The following is a 23,688-nucleotide window of genomic DNA, read 5'->3' on the forward strand; positions in this document are numbered from 1 at the left end:
AGAAAAGGTTAAGACATTTTCAGAAGACAGAATCTGCCTTTAGAACAAAGCTCGCTCTGCATCAGAGTCGGCTGATTCCTAGAACCCATCTATCCCAGGAATGAATTATAGGGCAGGTAGTTCTAGAATTAATTTCCTGGGACTGGAAGTGGTTGTAGAAGCTGAAAGTTAAGACTAAAGGTTACCATTCACCAAAACAGAAAGCAAAAGAAAATCCAAGCTGTGGACTTAAATATATCCCAGTAAATGGAAACAGTGATTAGAGCTGTGTAACACATTTTGTGTGATAAATGAGTAAATGCTGCAACTTCCCAGAAAGAGTATTACATTTTAAAGAAGACTTTAATATAAAAAATTATTGACTTCAAAATAAACCCTTTTTATCATTACTCTACTATTGTTTTATAAATTTAGCACAAATACTTTTTCCGTTAAATGCCTAGACCCTTAATAAAATGCACTGAAGTAACACCTACACACAGAGACATTTAAGGAGTTTTTATATCTTAATGTAAGAAACATGTAAACATATATTTTTAAAATCTATATATATTTAAAATAGAATCCTGTGGTTTGTTTTTAATAAATTATTTTCCGAACATTTATTTGTATAGAAAATGAGAACTATTTGGGGGCACAATATCCAGTATGTCAGATTAAAGGTCAAATATACTAAGGTTTAATGAAAATATAAATTTTTCAGAGTATTAACGGGAATGTTAGAGTATGTGATTGGTTATGTTTTAGATTTACTCATTTTTTTATTGTTTGTGTGTATGTATTGTGTGTGTGTGTGTGTGTGTGTGTGTGTGTGTGTGCACACGCGCACTCAGGTAAGATGGCATACATGTATATCAAGGCTTGACAGCAACTGCCTTATACGCTAAGCCACTACACTTGTTATAAATGTTTTAGCCATATTTGATTGCATTTAAATCGGAATGCTAGGTCTCCATTATCATATGCACAGATCATTCTACAGATTCTCGATTGGTCTCATTAAATGCTAATACTTAAGCAAAAAAAAAAAAAATAAGGAATATAAGCATCTAAATACTAAAAGCAAGAAACCCATGGGGAGATTTGGCTAATTGGATAAAATCAAGCAAGAGAGAAATTGAGCTACAGCATAAACTTGATAAGAAAAATCCCAAGATAACAGGATAGTTTTTAAATTGGGTCAAGTAAATCATGAATTTTATACATTGAGAAGAAAAATTAGGATGTTGCAACTCCCAGGAGGCTACAAAGCATAGAAAGAAAAATATGTTCAGAAAGAGTTTAAACAAAACTATGGCTCAAAAAGTTACAATGAGTTTCAATTTGGAAACACTCTGGTTTCTGTTGCCAGAAAACTCCACAAAAAAATCTGAGTTACTACCCAGACTTAGATATTTATACCCAGGATTAGAAGGATGTTTATTGAGTGAGTCCCTTGCTATTGGCTCTGGACTATCATATAAACATCAAATATCTTTGATGATTATAGAGATAATTTGTGACAAATTAATTGGATAATGACTTAAACATTCATAAAAGTCTTGCACATTTTTGGTTGTGATGGAAGCAGAACTTGGATTTATCTGACACACATTATAGAATTATAAAGCAGAGATTGGTGTTAGAATACTTCATGACAACCAAATGCACATTTGCTTGCTGTGATTGATATTGATAAAGAAGGGCCATGATTCTGAGAGAGAATGGGAAGAATAAGTAGGCTGGAGGGAGTAAAGGAAAGTAAAAAAGGTGAGATTACAACACAAACTCAAAAATTAACAACAAAAGTGATACTGACAAAGATTTGCTAGAGCCCTGTTGTTTGACTATACCAGAACATTTGGATTCAGTCCCTATATCTTTAAAGCAGGCTGGCACCGGCTAAAGAGCTACCTTGTTATTCTACATAGAGCCTGAGTAAATTCCGTGATGCCACCTGTAGCCACATACCACAAACATCATTTAATAATAGGTATGTGAAAATTTCATTTATTTCCTTTTAAGATTTAGGCTGTACTATAAATTAATTGTGGAAAGCATTTTACCAAATACTCTTGGAATCATCTGATGAAATGTGAAGGGTGCAGTATTCAAGAGGCACTCAATTTCTCTGTCCAGCACCTTTCAAAGACATTAAATCCTTTAAAGGTAATAAAAATAAATACATCTTAAAATGATACTGAAATGAAATTGAAAAGAGAGAATACATATTATTTTATTTTTACATTCATTTATTGTGTGTATGTATACTTTTGAGTTTGGATGTGCTTGTGCCATGGCATATGTAAAGGTCAGAGGACAACTCAAGAGTGTAGTTCTCCTTCCATGATATAGGTTCTGAGAATCAAACTCAGGTTTTCTGTCTTGACTGCAAGCACCCCTACACAGTAAGCCATCTCCTCAGCCCTGAGAATAATTTTAACATGTTTCAGGTAAATGTCTTCTTCAAAATTTAAAAAGGCTACTCTCATATATTCATTAGTAATGTAATCACAGCTATTCTGTGAGTAGCATTAGCACACAGTAGAAGTAGGCTCTTCAAGTAAAGCTATTTATATCCTTCTAGTTTACTTTCTCTGTTGGTTAAATATCAAGTCAAAGGCTAGCAAATTTGGCGGTGTCTGTAATTAGTTAGATTCTTGTGAATAAAAATCGCACTCATACAAACTTCTTCTCCTGACAGCATTTCGTTAACCTTTCCTCACTTACCTTGTACACTGAATATATACAAGGAACAATAAATAAGTTTGTGCTGCTATAAATCACTATGCTTCTTTAATTATTTTGACAGTACGTTTGGGCAAACATCTGACCTAATATCCCACAAGGTATTTGTGATTAGGTAAACTCAGTTCTTCTACACTCAATTTTCTTGCTTCTAGAATCTCCTGGACACTCCAGGGAAACTGGAATGATAATGAAAATTGAAATAGCCAAAAGTGTGAGGTGTGTGAGATTTGAGCCTTGCTCTCCAGCTTATTGATATTGCATTTAATGGTTTTCTGTCTTTAATTCAATTTACTATGTTCTTCCATTCTTTTAGTTAGACTCTACAGCCTATTGTCAAATTGAGTTATTTATTTTTATCAGTAGTTTCAAGTCTTATTTAGTAGTAATGTCATAATCTCCATCCTAGCTTAATGGAAAGACATGCCCACCATGTTGCCTCCTATTTTTTTATTTTTCTTTTCCTATTTCCTGTTTCTCTTTCTAATAATTCATTCTTTGTTCCCTTGTTGAGTCGTGACTATATTAACAAATTCAAAATATTTTAATTATTGTTTCCTTGTCTACAATTTTCCCCATATTGGCATCAAACCCATGAGGATCATGCACCTGCCAGGCAGGAGCTCAGTAACAGAGCTGTACCCACAACCATCTCCACATGGCTCTAATTGAGTATAGGAAGTTCTTTGTCATTTCTTGTCACAGATGGTAGACAGAACTATGCTCTTCTTTCCAGCACACACATATTCTAACCTTGAGAACCTGTAACACATCATTTTACATGTCCACAGAAATGTTACGTAGATTAACTAATCTACATTCCTCATCTAGATATCCCAATATGATCACAGGGTTCCTTGTAGGAGGCCAGTAGAAAGTTTGAAGTTGGAGAAAACGAAGATGGTTATGAAATTAGAGGGGAAAGATTACAGACTATATGGGAAGTGGAGCCCTAAGGCAACGTGTGAGGCCTACCTAAGGAGCTAGAAAATCTGGAAGTGTATTGTTGCCTGGAGCCTCCAGGAAGAGCAAAACTCTAATTCACTATTTATGGATTTCTGAATTCCAGAGATAGGGAAAACTACATGATTCTTTATACCACCAAAGTAGTGATTTGTGGTAGGAACAAAGAAACTAATGCGTCAAATATTACTTGGTAGCCCCTTTCATATTACATGCACCTTCCTGATTGGCTCTGATTGCTAGTCTGTGAGCAGGAGGAATATGCATAGCTTGAAGTCATAACGTGTAAAATCAGATATGCTATTTCCTAGTCTCTTCCTAAAGCACAGAGAGAAATAAAGCTTTGTACTTCTAGGCAGTTCAAACAAGGTCTAGCAAGTTCAGACACTGTAACACTGTTTTTGACCTTAAAACCTTGGTGAGTAGAAAGCTGAAAAAACAGACCAACTCAAGTTCAAGATACAATGATCACAAATGAGAAGCCTTGTAAGTAGCACCACTCTGAGATATCAGAATTAATTCCTTCCTAGCACACAGAATGGCTTTAAAAATAACATATTTCTCAGAGTTCTTTAGCTAAGCCTTGCCTCTCAGAAAGAATTTCTATTGCTATTTGCAATATTAAAGTAAAATCAATCATATATTCCATTAACCTGTCTCTCCTGACGTGTTTCTATACCTTAGTTATTTTCCCAGAGAGAACCTTAGTTCTCTCTCTCTCTCTCTCTCTCTCTCTCTCTCTCTCTCTCTCTCTCTCTCTCACACACACACACACACACACACACTCTTCTCTCTATATATAATGTATTATAATATATTAATATTAATATATTATGTATTTTAAAGTCATTAATGACTTCTACAAGGCTCACTGAGCAAAGTCACTTTGAAGTGACTAAGGTAATTCTATATTGTGCTGAGGTCATTTTGTGTATGCTTAGACAGTTGTCAGGCCTTTGTGCCACCTCACCTAAAATAAAACAATTGATAAATGCATAAATGAAAACAAATTATCATGTTGTCACTGAAATAACTACTGTGCTCTGACAAAGTAAATGTGAAGTTTTTCTGATCCTCATCTAACTTTGATGTCATTGTACAAACTTAAAAATGTGGGACTTTTGAAGGACATTGTGGAACTTTATTTTTATTTTTTTCTTGTTCAATTTTGATTTCTATTTTTCAAGGTAACACCCTGAAAATTTAATAGCTGACTTCAAGGAGACAATTTCAAAAGAGGAAGATAAGGAACAGTCATTGCATTAACAGGAGGTTGAGTATCATGTGACAATGTAGGATGACTCACAATCAATGCTTTAAGTGTAGTTTTTTAAAGAATGGCTTTGCACATAGCCATCCACAAAATAAGAACAGCACACGATATTAATACAATACAAAAGAGGATTTTCAAAGATGAATTAAAATGTATAATAATTGCTCCTGAAAAGATTTTTAGCTTCCATTTTGTCAGTTTTCCACTTCACTTATAGATTTTATGAACTGTAACTGGAAAACCAGGACTAATTTCATCATTATGGATGTATCAACCCAATGCTTTCACTAATAATCATGTTAGCCTCATATTATTGACTAATAAACTATCATTCATTTACTTTCTTATTTGATTATGTTTTAAAAGAGTAAATGAAAAATAATCATTTTATTAAATGTATACATGTAGTAAAACGTCTATAAGTTATTACTAGCACAGAAGATACACTCCTTAGAAACATTCTTGGACATTGTTCACCATTCACCTGTGAATCAAATAGAATAAAATAATAACATTGGTCCCTATGGTACTACTTCTGAGCTTTGAGGTTTGAATGTAGTCTTGGGGAACATTTGGGATCTAAGCCATATAACACAAAGTGTCTGTGAATATCTCATGCAAATACCCATTCTTTCATTTTTAGCACAGTGATAGAGCACTTGCTTAGCAAGCACAAGGCCCTGGGTTTGATCCTTAGCTGAGAGAGAGAGAGAGAGAGAGAGAGAGAGAGGGAGAGAGAGAGAGAGAGAGAGAGAGAGAGAGAATGAACTAGACCTTACCTCCCAATAATTTTCGAGATTTGTCCCTGGTGCATGGGCAGGCTTCTGGGAATCTGGTGACAGTGGTGTGATACCTTGCACAGCCTTGGTGCAGTGGGAAGGGGCTTGGACCTGCCTAGGCTCAGTGAGCTGGGCTCTGCTGACTCCCCATGGGTGACCTCGATTTGGGGGATGTGGGGATGCAGGGTGGCTTGGGAAAGAGGGCTGGGGGGTGGGAGGAGGGAGGAGGGGGGTCTGTGGATAGCATTGTGGGACTTTAAAAATGATGTACCCATGAACATAAATACCTAGGCTCTTTCCTAGGTACTAGCCCACTCTTGACTGTTGACCACAAACAAAGGATTCCTTATACTCTTAATTGGCTTAATAAGCATGGTGTTCTAAAACCTTCACACATGGATCAGTTCAACTTCCTGCTAAGGCCTGATAACCCGAGTTTCATTTCCAGGACCCACACTGCATATGAGGAGAGCCCACTCTTGCAAGTTGTACTTTGACTCCCAAAATCATACCATGATATACACACAATAAACACACACACAAATAAATAAGTGGATATCAATAAATGCAGTATGAGAAAAAATGTTATAACAACACAAAGGCTAAATAAATTTTCTCCATTCATTTATTTTAAGATGACTTAAAAATAATGAATTTGGGTGTTGTCATAGATAGGTAATAGATTAGGAGTCTCCCACTAGTTCTGTTGTAGATAATTTCTCCATCTTATGTGTTACAATAAGCCTGCATCATCACTTTTCAGAGACTTAAATGTGAAAACCACTGACTCTTCACTTGGGTCTACAGATGACTGGCAGGGTGAGTAGGACAATATCAAACAGTCCCCATCAAACCCCTCCCCTCAGAGCTCAGGAAACTTTGAAGAAGATGGAAAGAAGAGTAAAAAGGCCCAAGACAAAATGTAGATGAAGAGAGACAAGTTGATTTAAGTTATAAGAGCTAGCAAGAAACGAGCCTAAGCTAAGGCCAAGCATTCATAACTAATAATAAGTCTCTGTGCCATGATTTGAGAGCTGGTTGGCAGCCCAAAGAAAGTCTGCTATAGCGACTCTCATCTACTCATACACTATATTTATTGTTCACTAATTGTGTTCCTTTATTTAATCTATAAAATGAAGATCTTATAAAATAAAAAAGCCTCAAGCTTAACTCAATTATTATTGAGTTGAGCTAAAAGTCAGGATTGTCAGATTAACCTCTTAAAAAATACCATGGGTTTTTGCTACAATTTAAAGAAACAGATTCTCAGCAAAAATATAATCATGAATTCAAAAAATAAAATTTTAAATGAACTCCAAAAAAAAAAAGAATTAAATTTTACAACAGAGTCTCACTGGGTATACAAACCACACAAGGGTAGGTGTCATGCTCAGCAGTAGATGGCCAATACAAAATAAACTCAATGGTATTTGTCGAAGATTTTTGATTCATAATGCTTTTTCTGGCCATTTTTTAACATTACAAATCTTTTGCTAATATATTATGGATTCCAATTTTGTGTTTTTTAATGGGCTTTCTCTGTGTGGGAGTGTGTTTCTACATCTATATGTGTTTTTTGTAGGTTTTCTTTGGCTCTTTCTTTAGGATTATTTATTTGTTTTGTCCTAATTCCGGTTTGTTTGTATGTTTTCATTTTTGATATTGTTGTTTCCTGTTTGTTTTCTAATGAGAGAGAGAGAGATAGATAGAGAGGGAGAGAGAGAGAGAGAGAGAGAGAGAGAGAGAGAGAGAGAGAGAGAAAGAGAGAAGAGAGAGAGAGAGAGAGAGAGAGAGAGAGAGAGAGAGAGATATGGATTTCTGTGGGTTGGGAGGTAGGGAGCATATAGGAGGAATCAGAGGAAGGGAAACTATGATCAGAGTATATTTTCTGAAAAAAATCTGCATTCAATATAAAATTAAAATTATAAAAAGTAAACAAAAATAACAGCAAGGGAAAAAAACAAGAAATATCTACTTACAAAAAAAATGTGTCAACAAAGAACATGCACCCATGGTAAACATGCTACAAAGAAAGAGGACCAAGTAACATGTCAGTGGTTAAGGAGAGCTGGAAGTTTGCAAGCTGAGAGCCAGGCCAGCTAGGACTAACCCCCCCCCACACTTAAACATCATTTGCTTGTCCATATCTGTGTTTAATCTAGCATAACTTTTTGTGCCTGTTACAAAAATCCTTTAGGTATTTAGATACAGACTTCTAGCATTTCCCAAATCAAAAGGTAAAGCATGTCATAAAAAAAAATCTGAGGCCTACAGCAGATATTTCTTGGCTTTGCTATAACCCACTTACATAATTTTTCCACCATTGTTGAAAAAACTTGGGAGGCTGGAAAAACAGCTAAGTAGATAAGTGTGCTTGGTAGATAAATGTGAGGATCCAAATTTAAGATCCCTGGGACCCTTCTAAAAAGTAAGTGGTACATACATACACATGTATAAAATAGCATTATTTAACAACTTCCTTTGCTCTTTAATAGTTAAAAACTTCATGACCCTGTTACCTTGCAGAAACAAATGATCTAATCTTGTGTTTCTGGGTCATGGTCATTCATATTTAACTCCAGAACCCACTTTCTTTTATTCTCTTTGAGCTGAGTGAAGTACTTTTTTTGTTTACAAATCACATATGTGTGTGTATGTATGTATGTGTATATATATTTATATACACATATATACACATATATAATGAATATATTTCTGTAATTAATGTGATAGGTAGAAGGGGGCAAAACTGTTAGATAAATATTTATTAGAACCTTACAATGACAAATATTTATCTTGTGAATGGCATTGAGCAGAAACAGTATCTGGGTGGTGGTGGGTAAAAGATATGATTTTATTCTTTTAAGTAGGATAACATTACTTACTGTGTGGGCACCTTATTTTGTTCCAGGTCAAGTACACCTTTCTGTTTTCAACTGTAAAATTTATGTCTGCCAACTGACAATTATATGCCAATACATATAGGTTATTAACTTTGTAGTTATGAGTTAAAATTTGTAGATACTCTTCAAATAACAAGAACAATTTTGTTTCAACAGCCCTAATTACACAGCCAAAAGATTATTAAGAATATGCATCTTTTGTAGTAGATTTCATCCTAATACATTAACTTCCTAAATGATTGTGAATTTATGTGATGAATGGTTTCTCTTTCTTTCTTTCTCTTTCTTTCTTCTTTCTTTCTTTCTTTCCTTTTTCTTTCTTTTTTTTTTTTTTTTTTTTTTTTTTTTTTTTTTTTTTTTTTTTTTTTTTTCTTTCTTTCTTTCTTTCTTTCTGCCTTCATTTCTGCCTTCATTTCTTTCTGTCTTTCTTTTATTTTTGTTGGAGAACGTGTGTCACTGTTAGGGGTGGGCTTTGTGGTCTCCTTTGCTCAAGGCATTCTGAGAATGAGACCGTTCACTTCTGCAGATCAACATATAGGACTGCAGATACATACAGGCCTGCAGATCAACATATAGGACTCTCAGCTCCTTCCCTAGCACCATGTCTGCCTGGATGCCAACATGTCCCTACATGAAGATAATGGGCTAAACCTCTGACATTGTAAGCCTCTCAATTGTTTTCTTGTATAAGGGTTGCTATAGTCATGGTGTCTCTTCACAGCAATAGAAACCCTAATTAAGACAGACGTTATCCCTGTATCTATCACAAACTCTCCTGGATCTCAAGCTATACTCTTGATTCTTTCTCCCTCAATCTTCCTAGTTCTGGGATAACAATAGAGAGCCACCATACATGGTTCATAAAAAAGACATTTAACATATTTTGCTAAGTAGAATGTTGATAGCTGGCTGTAGTTTTCAGCCGCCGAAGAGCATAGAACAAGGATTCTTAGGATCCTTAAAGATCAACAGTAAGTTAGAAATGCTGGGGAAGCTTGCAGCCAATATTGACCAGCATGCCTCAACTATAAAGAAGAATCCACAAAAGAACTGTGAAGGAAAGTGCAAAGCTTGCAAAGGTACCCACCAGCGTCAGGATGGTGGGGGGCCTCTACTCTCAGGGTGGCTTCTGTGGTCCTGATTGGGATGAGAAAGTCCTGTAATACCTGGTTGTATCTGTGCAGGAGAAGCAGCAGGCAACTGCTGGTCCAGGCCATAATGCTGATGAACATAACATCATGGGCAAATCAAACGATCATGCCAATGCTGAAACGACAGGTGGAACAGACCCATTTTCTTTTAGGGTCAGTGTCATTGTGTGTGTTCTGTGCATCAGTGACTTTCATTGAAAAGTATAGATTATTTAAAGCACTGAAAGAAAAACCAGCAACTATAGCAGGATTAACTCATGGCCTTGGGGCCTCTACCTTGGTGTGTTACCCTACCTCAGTGACCAGGAACAAGAGTGACAAACTGATGAGCAATCAAGATGTAGATGAAACACAAGTTTGTGTTTTGAGACCCAGGCAAACGAAGTACTCCATTATATTTGATGTTAGTCAGAAGCTTCTTTGGAACAAACCCCATCATATTGTTTGAAAACACAGTGATGAGGTAATCCAGATATTGGCCACAGCCATTTGTGAGAGAATAATCTGTGTGAGTTTCAGTAGAAAGACAGCCAAGATATGAATGAAATCATGGAAGAACAGGACATAGGACACAGTCCCAATCCCAACCTGACAAAGCAAGAAGACATGAAGATCTACTTCCTCAGTGGTTTTTCAGGACTTTATTAAACCATAGCATTGGACATGGCTCCCTTATTTTGAAAGTCCTGATTGGAATGAGGCAGGTGTTAAATTTAAATTCGTATTTTCAGTGTGCCCCTATAATCACTTACTCCTTTCCAGATCTCAAGCCATACACTCAGTTTTAAGTGTTCCTCTTTCTTGTCAAGACAATTTGAAGTAATGTCTGTTAATTTTCCCTCAAAGAGATTTGGTTAAAAGTAAATCAAATGATTTAATATAGAAAGATCTTAGGTAAGTATAAGGAAAAGAAAGGTAACAGTAGAGAGCTGGCACTGGGGTTAAGGAGACTTGTTGCTTTTCCAAATTACCTGAATGCAGTTACCAGCAGCAATGTTGGGGAATTCACAGCTGCCAGTAATTCCAGCCCCATGAGATTTAATACCTTCTTCTGATCTGTGCAGGTATATATGAAAACATACACACAACACACACACTCAGCACACACACACACACACCAACAAAAAAAAATAAAACAAGTTTTGTGTTTCTTACCTTCAAATCTGTAGATATAAATGTAGCTTTCACTTCTCATCAATGAAGTTTCACAATTGGCCAAGATATAGAGAAGGGGTGTGCAACCCCAAAAGCTGAATCTACAATATAACTCTTACAATTAAGGCTCAAGAAATATTGCTGAAGAAGGGATAGGAAGATTGTAAGAGTCTGATACCCAGGAAATCAAATGTGAGAATGTGTATCCTAGAAATGACAGGGAAGCTTCACTCATGTTACTCCAACAACACGGCTGCCTAAACAAAATATAAACAAGTACACCTGTAGACATGCTAACATGAATGGGAGAAATTTCAGAGTCTCATTCCTAGACAAAGAACTATAAGCAACTAAGGAATGCTTAGAGTGGGAGAATTTATTATTCCCATGGATGAGCCCCTTAACTGGTTATCCAGTGCCAAGTGGTTAATCCTGAAATCATATACATACAAGCAACATTAAATAGGGTGAGCACATTGTGTTTTGTAGCTGGAGGGCTTCTATCCAGGTTCCCCAAGCCCCGCAGTCCCACAATCCACTTATAAAATAATCACTCAGATGCTTATATCACTTATAAACTGTATGGCCGTGGCAGGCTTCTTGCTAATTGTTCTTATATCTTAAATTAACCCATTTTTATAAATCTATACCTTGCCACATGGCTGGTGGCTTACCGGCATCTTTACATGCTGCTTGTCCTCACGGTGGCTGCAGTCTCTCTCCCTCTTTCTTCCTGTTTCCCCAATTCTCCTCTCTCTTTGTCCCACCTATACTTCCTGCCTGGTCACTGGGCATCAGTGTTTTTATTTATTTATTTATTTATTTATTTATTTATTTATTTATTTATTTATTTTTGTTTTTTAGAGACAGGGTTTCTCTATGTAGCTTTGCCCCTTTCCTGGAGCTCACTTGGTAGCCCAGGCTGGCCTCGAACTCACAGAGATCCGCCTGGCTCTGCCTCCTGAGTGCTGGGATTAAAGGCGTGTGCCACCACCGCCCGGCCAGTGTTTTATTTATATAGAGTGATATCCACAGCAGTGTTTATCTAATTATGTGTGTGTATACAGGTTGTATTATATAGTTGTTTGTATACACACACACACACACACACACACACACACACACACACACACACGTGAAAGAGCCATAGATTTGAGAGGTTGCAAGATAAAAAAGAAAAATAAAAATGATATAATTGTATCTTAAGTTATAAAGGTAAATAAATCTTAATGAGTGAAAAGCATAATTCATGATATTGTTGTATGTTTGTTTTGATTTTACTTTTAAAATGAGTTCCACTCTAATGATCAAGTAACTTATGAATCCTTATTCCACCATTACTTATTTTGATCACTATTTTTAGTTGCAACTATTTAGCTTGAATATATGGGACTATTTCTGAAAACATTGCAAAACTGAGTAGTTTTAGTTAGTGTTAACTGTCAACTTGACAGAACCTAGGATTATCCTGCAAAAGAATCTCAGTTAAGACATTGCCTAGATCAGTTTTGCCTGTACACATGTATGTAGAGTGTTGTAATGGTTGTTTTTTGCTGTGGGAGGGCACAGCCTACTGCAGGCCTTCCCATTCTTGAGGGACTTAGTGTGAAGTGTGTAAGAATGCTACCTATGCATAAACTTCCCTGCCACCCAAAAAGCAGCATCCTTCATGGTTCCTGCCACACTTTTTGAAGTGAGTTCACTGATCAGAGGTAACGCAGTGTGCAAAAGCAAACAGGTTTGTCCTTAAATTCCTGACTTGATTTCCTGCCTTGATTCTCTCTATTCTGGACTATGTCCTAGAAGCTACATTGACCTTTTCCTCCTAATGTTGCTTTTGTTGACCTTACTTGTCATAACAACAGAAATGAAATCAGAACAGACATCTTAAGAGAAAAGATAAAGGTAATTGTCTTGTATCTTTACATGTGACCACCTGTGGCTTACAATTATTGCATCCAGTGGGAGATGTAAGAGTTTACTAAACTGTCTAAATTTCTATTATTCTTAGGAAGCTTCCCTGAAACTCTAGAAATACACATATCTGAAAAGTAAGATAAGCAATTTACTGACTGAGCCCTGTTTTCTAGTAGCTACCTGTGAAAATTTGGCTATTGTCTCTCCTGTGAAAAGAGGAAACAAGAGAGAACTTAGAGGAAGTCCTACCATCTGGGAGAAGGAACCCTCCCTGTACTGCTTCCTCCCTCCACACTCCTTCCAAAGGAGCTATTCATTCTTCAGTGTGGTACTCTTCAATTTGAAAAAAATTTGACCTAGACTACATCAAACAGGAGGAGAACACAGTACTCATATGAGGCATTCACAAAAGAAGAGTATTTAGAAACATTAAAAACCCAAACGTGGCTGTTTTAGCTCTTTATACTGTGATAAATATTTTAACAAGTATATATCTGTGTTGAACCTGAGTAAAAACCTGCTCCAGACGTCTCAGTCTTCACAACATCCTGGTACTCAGGCGTTTCTACATTTACAAAGAGGAAAATGCAGTTAACTCAAAGTACCTCACAGGACAGTAAGGAAATTAAGGAGCAGTTTTTACTTTCTAATTTTTTATTTGTCTCCTGCCCAGGACATTGTGTTTTGGATTTTAACCTCATAATACTCCAATATATTATTCACTCTTTAGTTCCTCAGCAAAGATTTTTGCAGTTCCCTGGTTGCTCATGCATATCACTAGCTCAATTGTTACTACTATGAGACAGAGTTAAAACAGAGGTGGCAACACAACTGCCTTGTCAGAAAAGTACTAATTGCAGTGACAAAGCAAAACTAGGTTTTCCAGAAGTGAGGCTGAATATAAGGCTTGAACCTGGGAGTAATTACTGCCAAAGGCCACAGAACAAGAAGAAGGAGTAGAGAGTGGCACAGTTCTCAGCCCTGATCTATAAGCTACCTCTACTCTCACTTTAGATGTTCACTAGCTTCAGGACAAAAAAAAAGAAACACTATTGTGACAGATGTGTTAGAAAACATGGCAGGGCATTTAAAGATGAAAGCAGGATAAGACAGAGTTTAATCTAGATTATCCACCTAGGCTAGAATCATGCCTATGTATCATGTGGTTAGACAACCACTGGCAGAAAATACTAATGGAATATTTATAACCAGGAAAATTCTGAACCTTGGTTGTCACTAGTTTCTTGAACACAAATACATAAAAATATAAATAAAATAAAATGACAGAATGCAATTTGAAACCCTTGCTGTGGTACCAAGGAGAACTACAGTCACAGAAAAAAAAAATGTAAACTGACTAAACAACTCAGAAAATTAAAGTATGAGTAGCCTGATCTGGGAAGAGAGGGAATTTAAATAATCAAGGAACTTAGTAATAGTTTATTTTATAACAGAAAGTAAAATATCATACGGAGCCTTCATTTACATTAGAGCCATTGATGCTTGACCAAACTATTAAAGCAGTATTATCCCTTAACAGAAAGTCATAGACACCTAGATTTCAGGAGTGGGATGAGGTTGATGGTTTCATCTGACAACCCCTTAATTGATCATCACTTATTGTATACTAGAGTTTCCGGTGGGTTTCTCTTCTACGCTCCATCTCACCATTATGACACCCATCCTAATTAGCTGTTCTTTGGAAGAGCCTGGTGATATTGAATAACCTCATCAATGTCCTTAAATCTTGTTTAAAGAATATCTTCATCTTCATGAAAGTAACCTGAATGTACTTCTGGGTTGTATTGAACAATTCTTGTCAAAAATATTGTACAAGTGCTAGTTGAATGATTCATTAGGTAAAGGCACTTGACCTGCAAGTCTAGAAACCTGAGAATGATCCCTCAAATTTACATAAACATGGCCAGAGGCCAGAGAGAATATATTTCAGTAAATTGTTCTCTGGCCACCACATTTACATTCTACCCTGCCATGCATGTTCAAACACATGATGAAAGTATATACAACAGTAATAATAATAAATAACAATTATAATAATGCATTAATAACACATACGATAATGATAACAATATATATTACAAGGCAACAGTTTAATATCATGGGTTCTACTTCAGTATAACCAAGAGTTCTTTAATTGGCACAGACGTTAGGGAGACTATGTGAAGGAGTCCTTACTAAATAAATAGTAGATAGATCTGTTTTGCAAAAGTCCTGAGCAACAGTGCTGGTAGCATGGAATAAAACTGAATAAACCTTCTCCCAAAGCAAGCTTGCTTTGTAAACATCTTTTCCTTCTTCAAAAATAACAAGACTGATGTGGATGAAACAAAGAAAACAGATGAGGTTACTGCACTCAACTGAGAGGTTTATTGATTGTGGTGAGGTAAAAGTGTTTCTTTGAGTGTCAATTTAATATTCTCAGCTGTGCTAGCATACATGTCAAACATTTACCCAGCAGGGTTTACAGAAAGGTGAGAGACCAAGATTAATACATTATTTGTGACCCCAGAGGTCATAACAGATGAAAAAACAAAAGACAAAGCTTGCTTTTGAAACTGGATTAAAGGAGTCTAAGAAGAGAATACCAATTCTCTTCTCTGAGCATTGTGACCATCCTGAGAGAGCCAGTTCAGTGTTCATCGTTAGTCCAGGCAGGTAGAATGTGATGAATGCATGCAAATAGCAAAGTTTGCATGCCAAAGTTTAAGCCAAGCAACAGATATATCTTTAACAGTGACTCATAGAGTAGTATTGTACAGCTATGAACAGCAGCAGCTACTGAAGGTCAGCCATGGGTTCACTGAAAAGGAATGCAAGCAAATATCACCTGGATAACACCAGCATCATGGCACCAGAGAGAAGGATGAGGAGCTACAAGTATTAGTTAGGATGAACAAAACGTAGGAGTGACAGTAACTCAGCAGTGTCCCTGATAGAAAGAGAGAACAGAGCCGAATAGCATCTTCACTGTGCCTATTTTGTTAAGACTTCCTGTCTCCTATGTTATCTGATGTTGGCTGGGAAACCATAGCTTAGTCTAATAAAATAAAATTTTCCTAAAAAAAATAGGAAATCATTTCATCATCTATCTTTAATATTTAGAGCACCCTAGGATGTTCTTACAAGAAAACTAAGTATCTCTTTTTTATTCCACTTGATGAGGTGCAGCTTTTTTATTCTATTTGATGAGGTGGAAATTTGGTAACATCTATTCAAAGGAGATTCCTGGATGTTCTCTAACATTGAGATATAGGTCATAGAATTAATCATTCTGATTTTGCTTTCAGAAATGAATAAATCCAGTGATAGTCACACCTGACTTGCAGTGGTATTATAATTGTTAGAGGGTATTAGGATAGTATTGGTTTATTTCAAATCATGTTTTATTCATAGTTTATACTCAGTAAAGTCAGTTTCTTCTTTCATTATCCCTTCCTACTCTATTTTTAATTATATATTATCTTTCATGAATGTCATACATAAGTACTATCTTTATATTATTTCCATCCTTATCTCTCTCCTTTCAACTTCTGTGTTCCACTTCTCAAATTCATGATTTCATATTAATCTCTCTCTCTCTCTCTCTCTCTCTCTCTCTCTCTCTCTCTCTCTCTCTCTCTCTCTCTCTCTCTCTCTCTTCTTCTCTCTCTCTCTCTCTCTCTCTCTCACACACACACACACACACACAAATATAACCTTCTAATCCATTTAGTGTTGGTAGTGTGTGTGTGTGTGTGTGTGTGTGTGTGTGTGTGTGTGTGTGTGTGTTTAGAGATGAGCACTTGGGATTGGGAAACCAATTAGGGACTCATTCTTGGAAAAGCCAGAATCTCTATCTATCAAGTTGGTAATTTCCTGTAGCTCTAGGTGTGGGGTCTTGGGTCTTGTGAAATTTCCCCCATCTATATTGGCATGAAAATCTGTGTTAACATTTAACTGGCTTTGTCTAGGTGGTCATGTTTTTGAGATTGCTTGGGTGGAGCTTATCTGTCTTATATAGAGGACACCCTCTCGCAGATGCCCTGGTTCTTACAACTTTTCTACCCCATTTTGGAATTATTCCTTGTGTCTTAGGTATAGTGGTTCTGTTGTAGCTTTATCAGTTAGTGAGTTATATTTAGGAGGGAGCTAACAACAGTCCAACTTAATTTAAAGCATGATCAATAGGAGTTAATTCCTATCTAGTGAAGTAAACTTAGCCAGTTACCCATGACTGATGAGGTTATAGGCCCTAGAAGAAAACAAACTACTTGCACTTTCCTTAACAAGTGTAATTTCTTGCTGTATTCTAAATACATGTCCTTATACCCACAAACAACTGTAGCATTTCCACTTTAAAATGAAGACTAGGTGATTGTGCCTAATGGTGACTATATCACCAAAAGAACATTTGACTTAGCAATTTGGCTTCTGGGACCTGTTCTGCAATCAAATAAATTAAACATGATTGTCAGATGTGCTTAATCTGTACTTAAATTTAACACTGCAGTGATGAGGCTAAAGTAACATACCTTTACCAGGTGTCAGTAATAGCTAAACAGATGAATTGTGAGGGCACAGTTGGGACAAACATTAGTGTCATTAGAAGAGGCAAATTGCATATCAGCATAGGTACATCACCTCTACCTAGAGGGGTAGCCCAGTATATAATTAAGCCAGTCAGAGATGAAGAAAAATAAATTTTCTAACCAAGCTATAATTGCCACATTTTGCAGCCTTATAACCACTTTAAATATGTTAAAATGCACTTTCCCAGTGGTACAAACTGTTTCCTGGGTCTATGGGGAAGGCTTTCTAGCTGCTTATGTAAAGATCAGTCTTTGCCTTTGACAACAGCACATGTGTGATTGTCAATCTCAATAGAAAAAGAAGTACTGTGAGGGAAATACCTAGCCTTATGCTTTGGGCTGTTAACAGATTGTTAGCTGGGGTGAGAAAAGATTTTATTTCTTCTATATTTCACTGTGAAATTAGTCTAAAGTATTTTGGTAACTCACTCATTCCTTTGTACCACCTGGAAAGGAGACCAAATATTGATCTCTTTGGATGGCTATGTTCTGTTCAGGGCTATGTTTTAAAGTTCAGTATGACAGTTTCTGTATTCAAGGGAAAGGTTATTGGAAAATAATGAAGACATCTCACAGGGCAAACCCCCAGTACACTTACCTATAAAAGGAGAATTCTTGTCCTCAGGTTGGGCCACAGAACATAAAAGGAACAAGTAAGAATGTACTGATCACAACTACTGTACTGAGAATTCATCACAGAGAAACACTCTCCTGGTGGGTTCTAAGGTCATTTTCAGCACTGCTGCTTGCCCAGGGAAGGACATAGGTGAAAACCAATACAAAGAAAGCCTGGGCCTTCTTACATTGTCCTTTCATAATACTCTAAATTCATCACTTTGAGGTTGTTTTATATTTTTTTAACATGACATACTCATCCCTCACAATAGCTTCAATAGCAGAGAGGCTCTCTTGTGTTGCCATGGTACTCTTCATTTATTATATTTTAATTCAAAATATGTGCAAATGTGATTTCAGAGTACAAAAAAGCCTGTTGTAGAATATTATTTTAACGTGTGTTAATTTTGTTTATGCTGCATTTGTTTAATTCTGTGAAGCTGTGCTACTGTGCTTGTGTGAAACACCTGATGGTCTAATAAAGAACTGGCCACTTGCAAGGCAGGAGAAAGGATGGGTAGGACTTGTAGGCAGAGAAAATATACAGAGAGAGAAATATGAGGAAGAAAAAAGAGAGATGGAGGAGTAAAAAGAAGAGAGCTTGGAGTCAGGAAAGGAAGAGGACTTCACAGACCAGCCACTCAGCTTCCCAGCAAGCCATGGAAAAGAAATAAGATTTATAGAAGTAAGAGAACGGGAAAAGTCCAGAGGCAAAAGGTAAACAGAATAAGTTAAGGAAAGCTGGCAAGAAATAAGCCAACGTAAGACCAGGCATTCATAAGTAAGAATAAGCCTCTGTGTGTGACTTATTTGGGAGCTGGGTGGTGCCCCCCCCCCAACAAAGAGCCAAAAACAAGCAGCAACAGCCAGCTCATATTGATATTTAGGAGTTAGCATGTTATAATTGTTCCATATGAATCTATGAATTTTATTTAGTACTAAATGATTCATACAGTTTGATCACTCTGAGAGGAAACTGCCTGGTCTGAGTCCTAGGAGATGATATACCCAGATATTCTCTTGTTCATCATAGCTAAGGTACCTTTCCTATCATTTTCCCTGTTGACTTTCATAATTATGCTCTAATAATAAATATCAATACTTATCTAGAAGAGAGATCATTTTGGAAGTCAAAGGTAGGAGAATGGAATGGTAAAATATCTTTCCTGATGATGATGATTTAAACAATTTACATGTTGCTTAAGATTTTTGCTTTCTACATGGAAGATATAGCATGAAGGAAAAGACATTCCTGCCTGCTTGATTTCCAGTAAACTTGGTCCTTATTAAAACTTCCTAGTGCCCATCAAGAGCAATGTGGTCACGTACTTAGTAGAAGTGAAATTTCTTAGTCCTCACTTACTTAGCAAAGATGCATTTAGAAACAATCATAAGTACAATTCTTTCTGTATGTTGCCCATTGACATGATAATCTGCAAATGCCTTTAGAATAACAAGACAAAAATCTTCACTTAGGGCCCTACTTACATCCTCATAAACAGGTAAAATAAATTCAGTAAGAGCAGACTAGTCACTCAGTGTTGCTTCACTGGAGAGGTGGTGGTGATTACAGGAGACAAACTCAATCATGACCACTCAGCCAACCATATCACCCTATAATTATCTTTCAGATTTATGGAAACAAACATCCAAAGTGTTCTAAAACTTACTTAGATGCCAGAATCCTTAACTGCTGGTTAAAAGCAAATTGATAGCAAGAAAATAGAAAATATGATGATGAGGTCATTGAAGGCTGCAGAGAAACTGGCACACTTCCAAACACAAAGAAGGAGAAGATTATGAATATTTGTCTCTAGTGGAATGAAACTAACCATCCCACACAAGATTGCTTTCACCAACATCACAAAGAAAAGAAGGGCAGCCATCTCAACTTCCAGGTGTGCTTTTAGAACATTATTTATTGCAAATCACACCTCTCTCACTTTGCACATTTTCCAGGAAATAGAATCTCAATCTCTCTCTCTCTCTCTCTCTCTCTCTCTCTCTCTCTCTCTCTCTCTCTCTCTCTCTCTCTCTCCAAAATATAAAAATAGAATGTGAAATTTTTGCCCTTGTGTTCTGGAAATATTTCTGTCCAAAATGGCTGTGTTTATTTGCAGGTTACTCAAAAGTTTAACAGTGGAACTACCAAAGGACTCAACTGTGTTACTCCTTGGAATATGTTCTAGTCCATACCTTCTATAGAGATATTTGCACACCTATGTTTATCTCTGCTCTGTTTAGCTTTGAAAGGAAATAGACTGAGAGTAGATGCCTATTAACAGATGACTAGATAGTAAAAAGTTTGTGCATACATAAAATGGAGTATTATTCAACACTAAATAAAAACAGAATCCCAAAAACTTAAGAAAAGAAATACATCAAAAATAAATAAATAAACAAACAAATAAATAAATAAATGAAAGAAAATAAACCTTTAAGCAAGATAACCCAATCTCAATGAAAAACTAAGCAAATCAGGCATGGCTCCATCATACTTGTATCCTAGCCTCCAATATACACATGCACATGCACATATGTGAAAAGGTATAAGCTTGTATATAGTACAACATTTGAAAAGAGACAAAGAGAGGATCATATTAGATGATGAGGAGGGACAGAATATAGGGAAAAGAACACATGGATTGTAAATGACAATATAAGACTAAACTGTTTTCTATTTGCAACTCTGTCCTAGTTTTATTCTTCCTTTTCTTAGTGCATAAGTGCCTAAGTTGTAAATGATCCAAAATTAAATACAGCACCACAACTTCAGAACTAACATTCTATCATATGAGAAGTTCACTAAGACACAGAGTTTGGGATAGAACAAGAGTTCGAGTGTTTTCTTTATTCTAGCTGTGTGAATTTATTACAAAAAAAGATGTTTTATAGAAATAAATTAAATAAAAATCCATAAAGAGGGATTGAGCATAAGCTAACAGTATTATGAAAGTGTGAAATTATAGTGTTCATCCAAGACAATAAAAACAAATAATTTTATTGTTTATGATATAAAATAGTCAAGTTCATTTTTAAGCCATTTTGTAAATAAGTAGCATAGCTTTTTCCATTTTAAAATGGAACTTTTATCACCCTTGTGTTAGGTGCTATGACCCATAGTCTGTGGGGAATATACAAGTAGCTGTTATAACCAAAGAAATTGAAGTTAAATCCAATTGTATTTAAGAGGATGTGAAAATAAAAATTCATTAACATAACCTCTGACCAATGGGAAATAAAATAGCTAGATATTCTGAGCCATCAAAAACAAAGCCAAGGGTTGGAGAGATGGCTCAGCATTTAGGAGCACTGGCTGCTCTTCCAGAGGACCCTGGTTAAATTCCTAACACCCACATGGCAGCTCATAACTATCTGTAACTCCAATTCCAGGAGATCTGACACCTTCACACCAATGCACATAAAATACAGTTAAATAAATTGTTTTTTAAAAAGAAAGCAAGCCAAAATTCATGCTGGGGCCAGTCTGTAGGAAGTTATTCCAGTACTAGCAAATGTCTCCTTCATGTGGGATACTTTCCTGAACATAAAATGTCCCATGCACTCAACCATCAGAATAATCCTGTGGTCAAGTATTTATATATTACATCTTCATTTATAAATAAGCACATCGGGATCTAGAAATCTACCCCGTTACCTAGTGAAGTGGTTGGAATGAAAAGGGTTACCTGTAAGCTCATATGTTGAAATACCAGGTACCCAGTTGTTGGCACTGTTTGAGGATGTTTAAATAGGTGGGACTTTGTTGGAAGAAGAATGTCACTGGTGGTAGACTTTGGAAGTATACACTGTCTCCCCATCTCCCTTTTTTCTCTCTGTTTCGTGTTCATGGTTGAGGATGTGATTTCTTATCTTCCTGCTTCTGTGGCTGTGTCTATTTGCTGTCTTGTTGCCCCACTATGATGGACACTTATTTCTCTGGAATCATAAACCCAAATAAATGCTTCCTTCTATAAATTGCCTTTTGCATGGCATCGAAAGAAAGGTAGCTAACACACCCAGTTCAAAATGATTGAAGTAAATTTTGAATGTACTCTCAATCTAAGTCTCCGTACCTAAAATAGCATGTGGCTCTCAGCACATTCTCTACAAATGTCATCAGTGCTACGGAAATATCACATTCTGTTGTTTGTCACTGGACTGAGTGCAGTTATTCTGTCTCAACCAAGAATTAGATGAAATTCAATCACTATGATTCCGTGTATTCTGTCAATGATTATTCAAAGAAGCAATATGTCCACTGTAAAGTAAAGACAGATTGGTCCAGGGTACGGGCAGGTCCATGTACTTATTTACAGATGAAACTGAGAAAGGATCCTGTTAAAACAGTTGGGAGCAAAATTATTATATATTTAAAATAGACATCTAGTCTCAGTGTTTTTATTAAGGCTTATGAGGGGGTTACTCAGGGGACTATGTTTTTACAGAAGTGGCATCAGTAAAGTCAGATGATATTAATAATTAAACCAGCAGGGGAAGAAAAGGTATTTGCTTTTAAATATCTGACTTTTAGAAGATGAAACTCTTTATCACAGGACAGAGATTGCTGTCCAGGACAAAGTGGGGCTGCCTTTGAGATAAAGTTGTCCTCATGTTCTTGCACACACTTCTCACATAAATTTTTAAATCTACTCTTGGACTGAATCCTTTATATCAGTCATTTTATTTGCTGAAAAACCTGAATTATTATGAGGGAATACACCATCCTGAAGAAATTTTACTAACACAGTACTGGATGGGAAAAGATTTATTGCAAATATTGTAACAAGTAATGGGATTTGCTTTGTAAGATTAGTACCAATATTACCCTCTCTGCCCCACTCTTGCCAAGGCAGTCAGAATGACTTTCTTTCTTATTGAGGGATTATGGAGAAAGCTTTGTGTAATTCACTATTTTGCATGGATTCATATCATGTCTATCTAAAATTTAAATCAAAATACAATTGGAAGTTGGTATGCTACTTACAACTCCACGGAGGCTACATAGAAAACAAGACCCTAAGAAAGACAGAGAGATCGTCCAATGACAGAGAAATGGATGGGATCTACATGAACAAACTGGACGTGAGGGTGCGGGTAATGAAGGGCAAGGGTCGAGGGAAAGAGAGCTTAGGGGAGCAGGAGATCCCAGCTGGATCAAGGACAAAAGAGAGAACAAGGAGAAAGAGACCATGATAAATGAAGACCCATGGGAATAGGAAGAGGCAAAGTGCTAAAGAGGTTCCCAGAAATCCACAAAAATACCTCCACAATAGACTACTAGCAATGGTCGAAAGAAAGCCCGAACTGACCTACTCTGGTGATAGGATGGCCAAATACCCTAATTGTCGTGCTAGAAATCTCATCCAATGACTGATGGAAGCAGATGCAGGAACTCCAGGAGTCTAATTGGCAAGAAAGAGGAGGGATTGTATGAGCAAGAATTATTGAGACCAAGATTGGAAAAAGCACAGGGACAAATAGCCAAACTAGTGGAAACACACGAAATATGAACCAATAGCTGAGGAGCCCCCAACTGGATCAGGCCCTCTGGATAAGTGAAACAGTTGATTAGCTTGAACTGTTTGGGAGGCACCCAGGCAATGGGGCCAGGAC

The sequence above is a fragment of the Peromyscus leucopus genome, chromosome 3 (genome assembly GCF_004664715.2).
Source record: "Peromyscus leucopus breed LL Stock chromosome 3, UCI_PerLeu_2.1, whole genome shotgun sequence".
NCBI classification, from domain to species: domain Eukaryota; kingdom Metazoa; phylum Chordata; class Mammalia; order Rodentia; family Cricetidae; genus Peromyscus; species Peromyscus leucopus.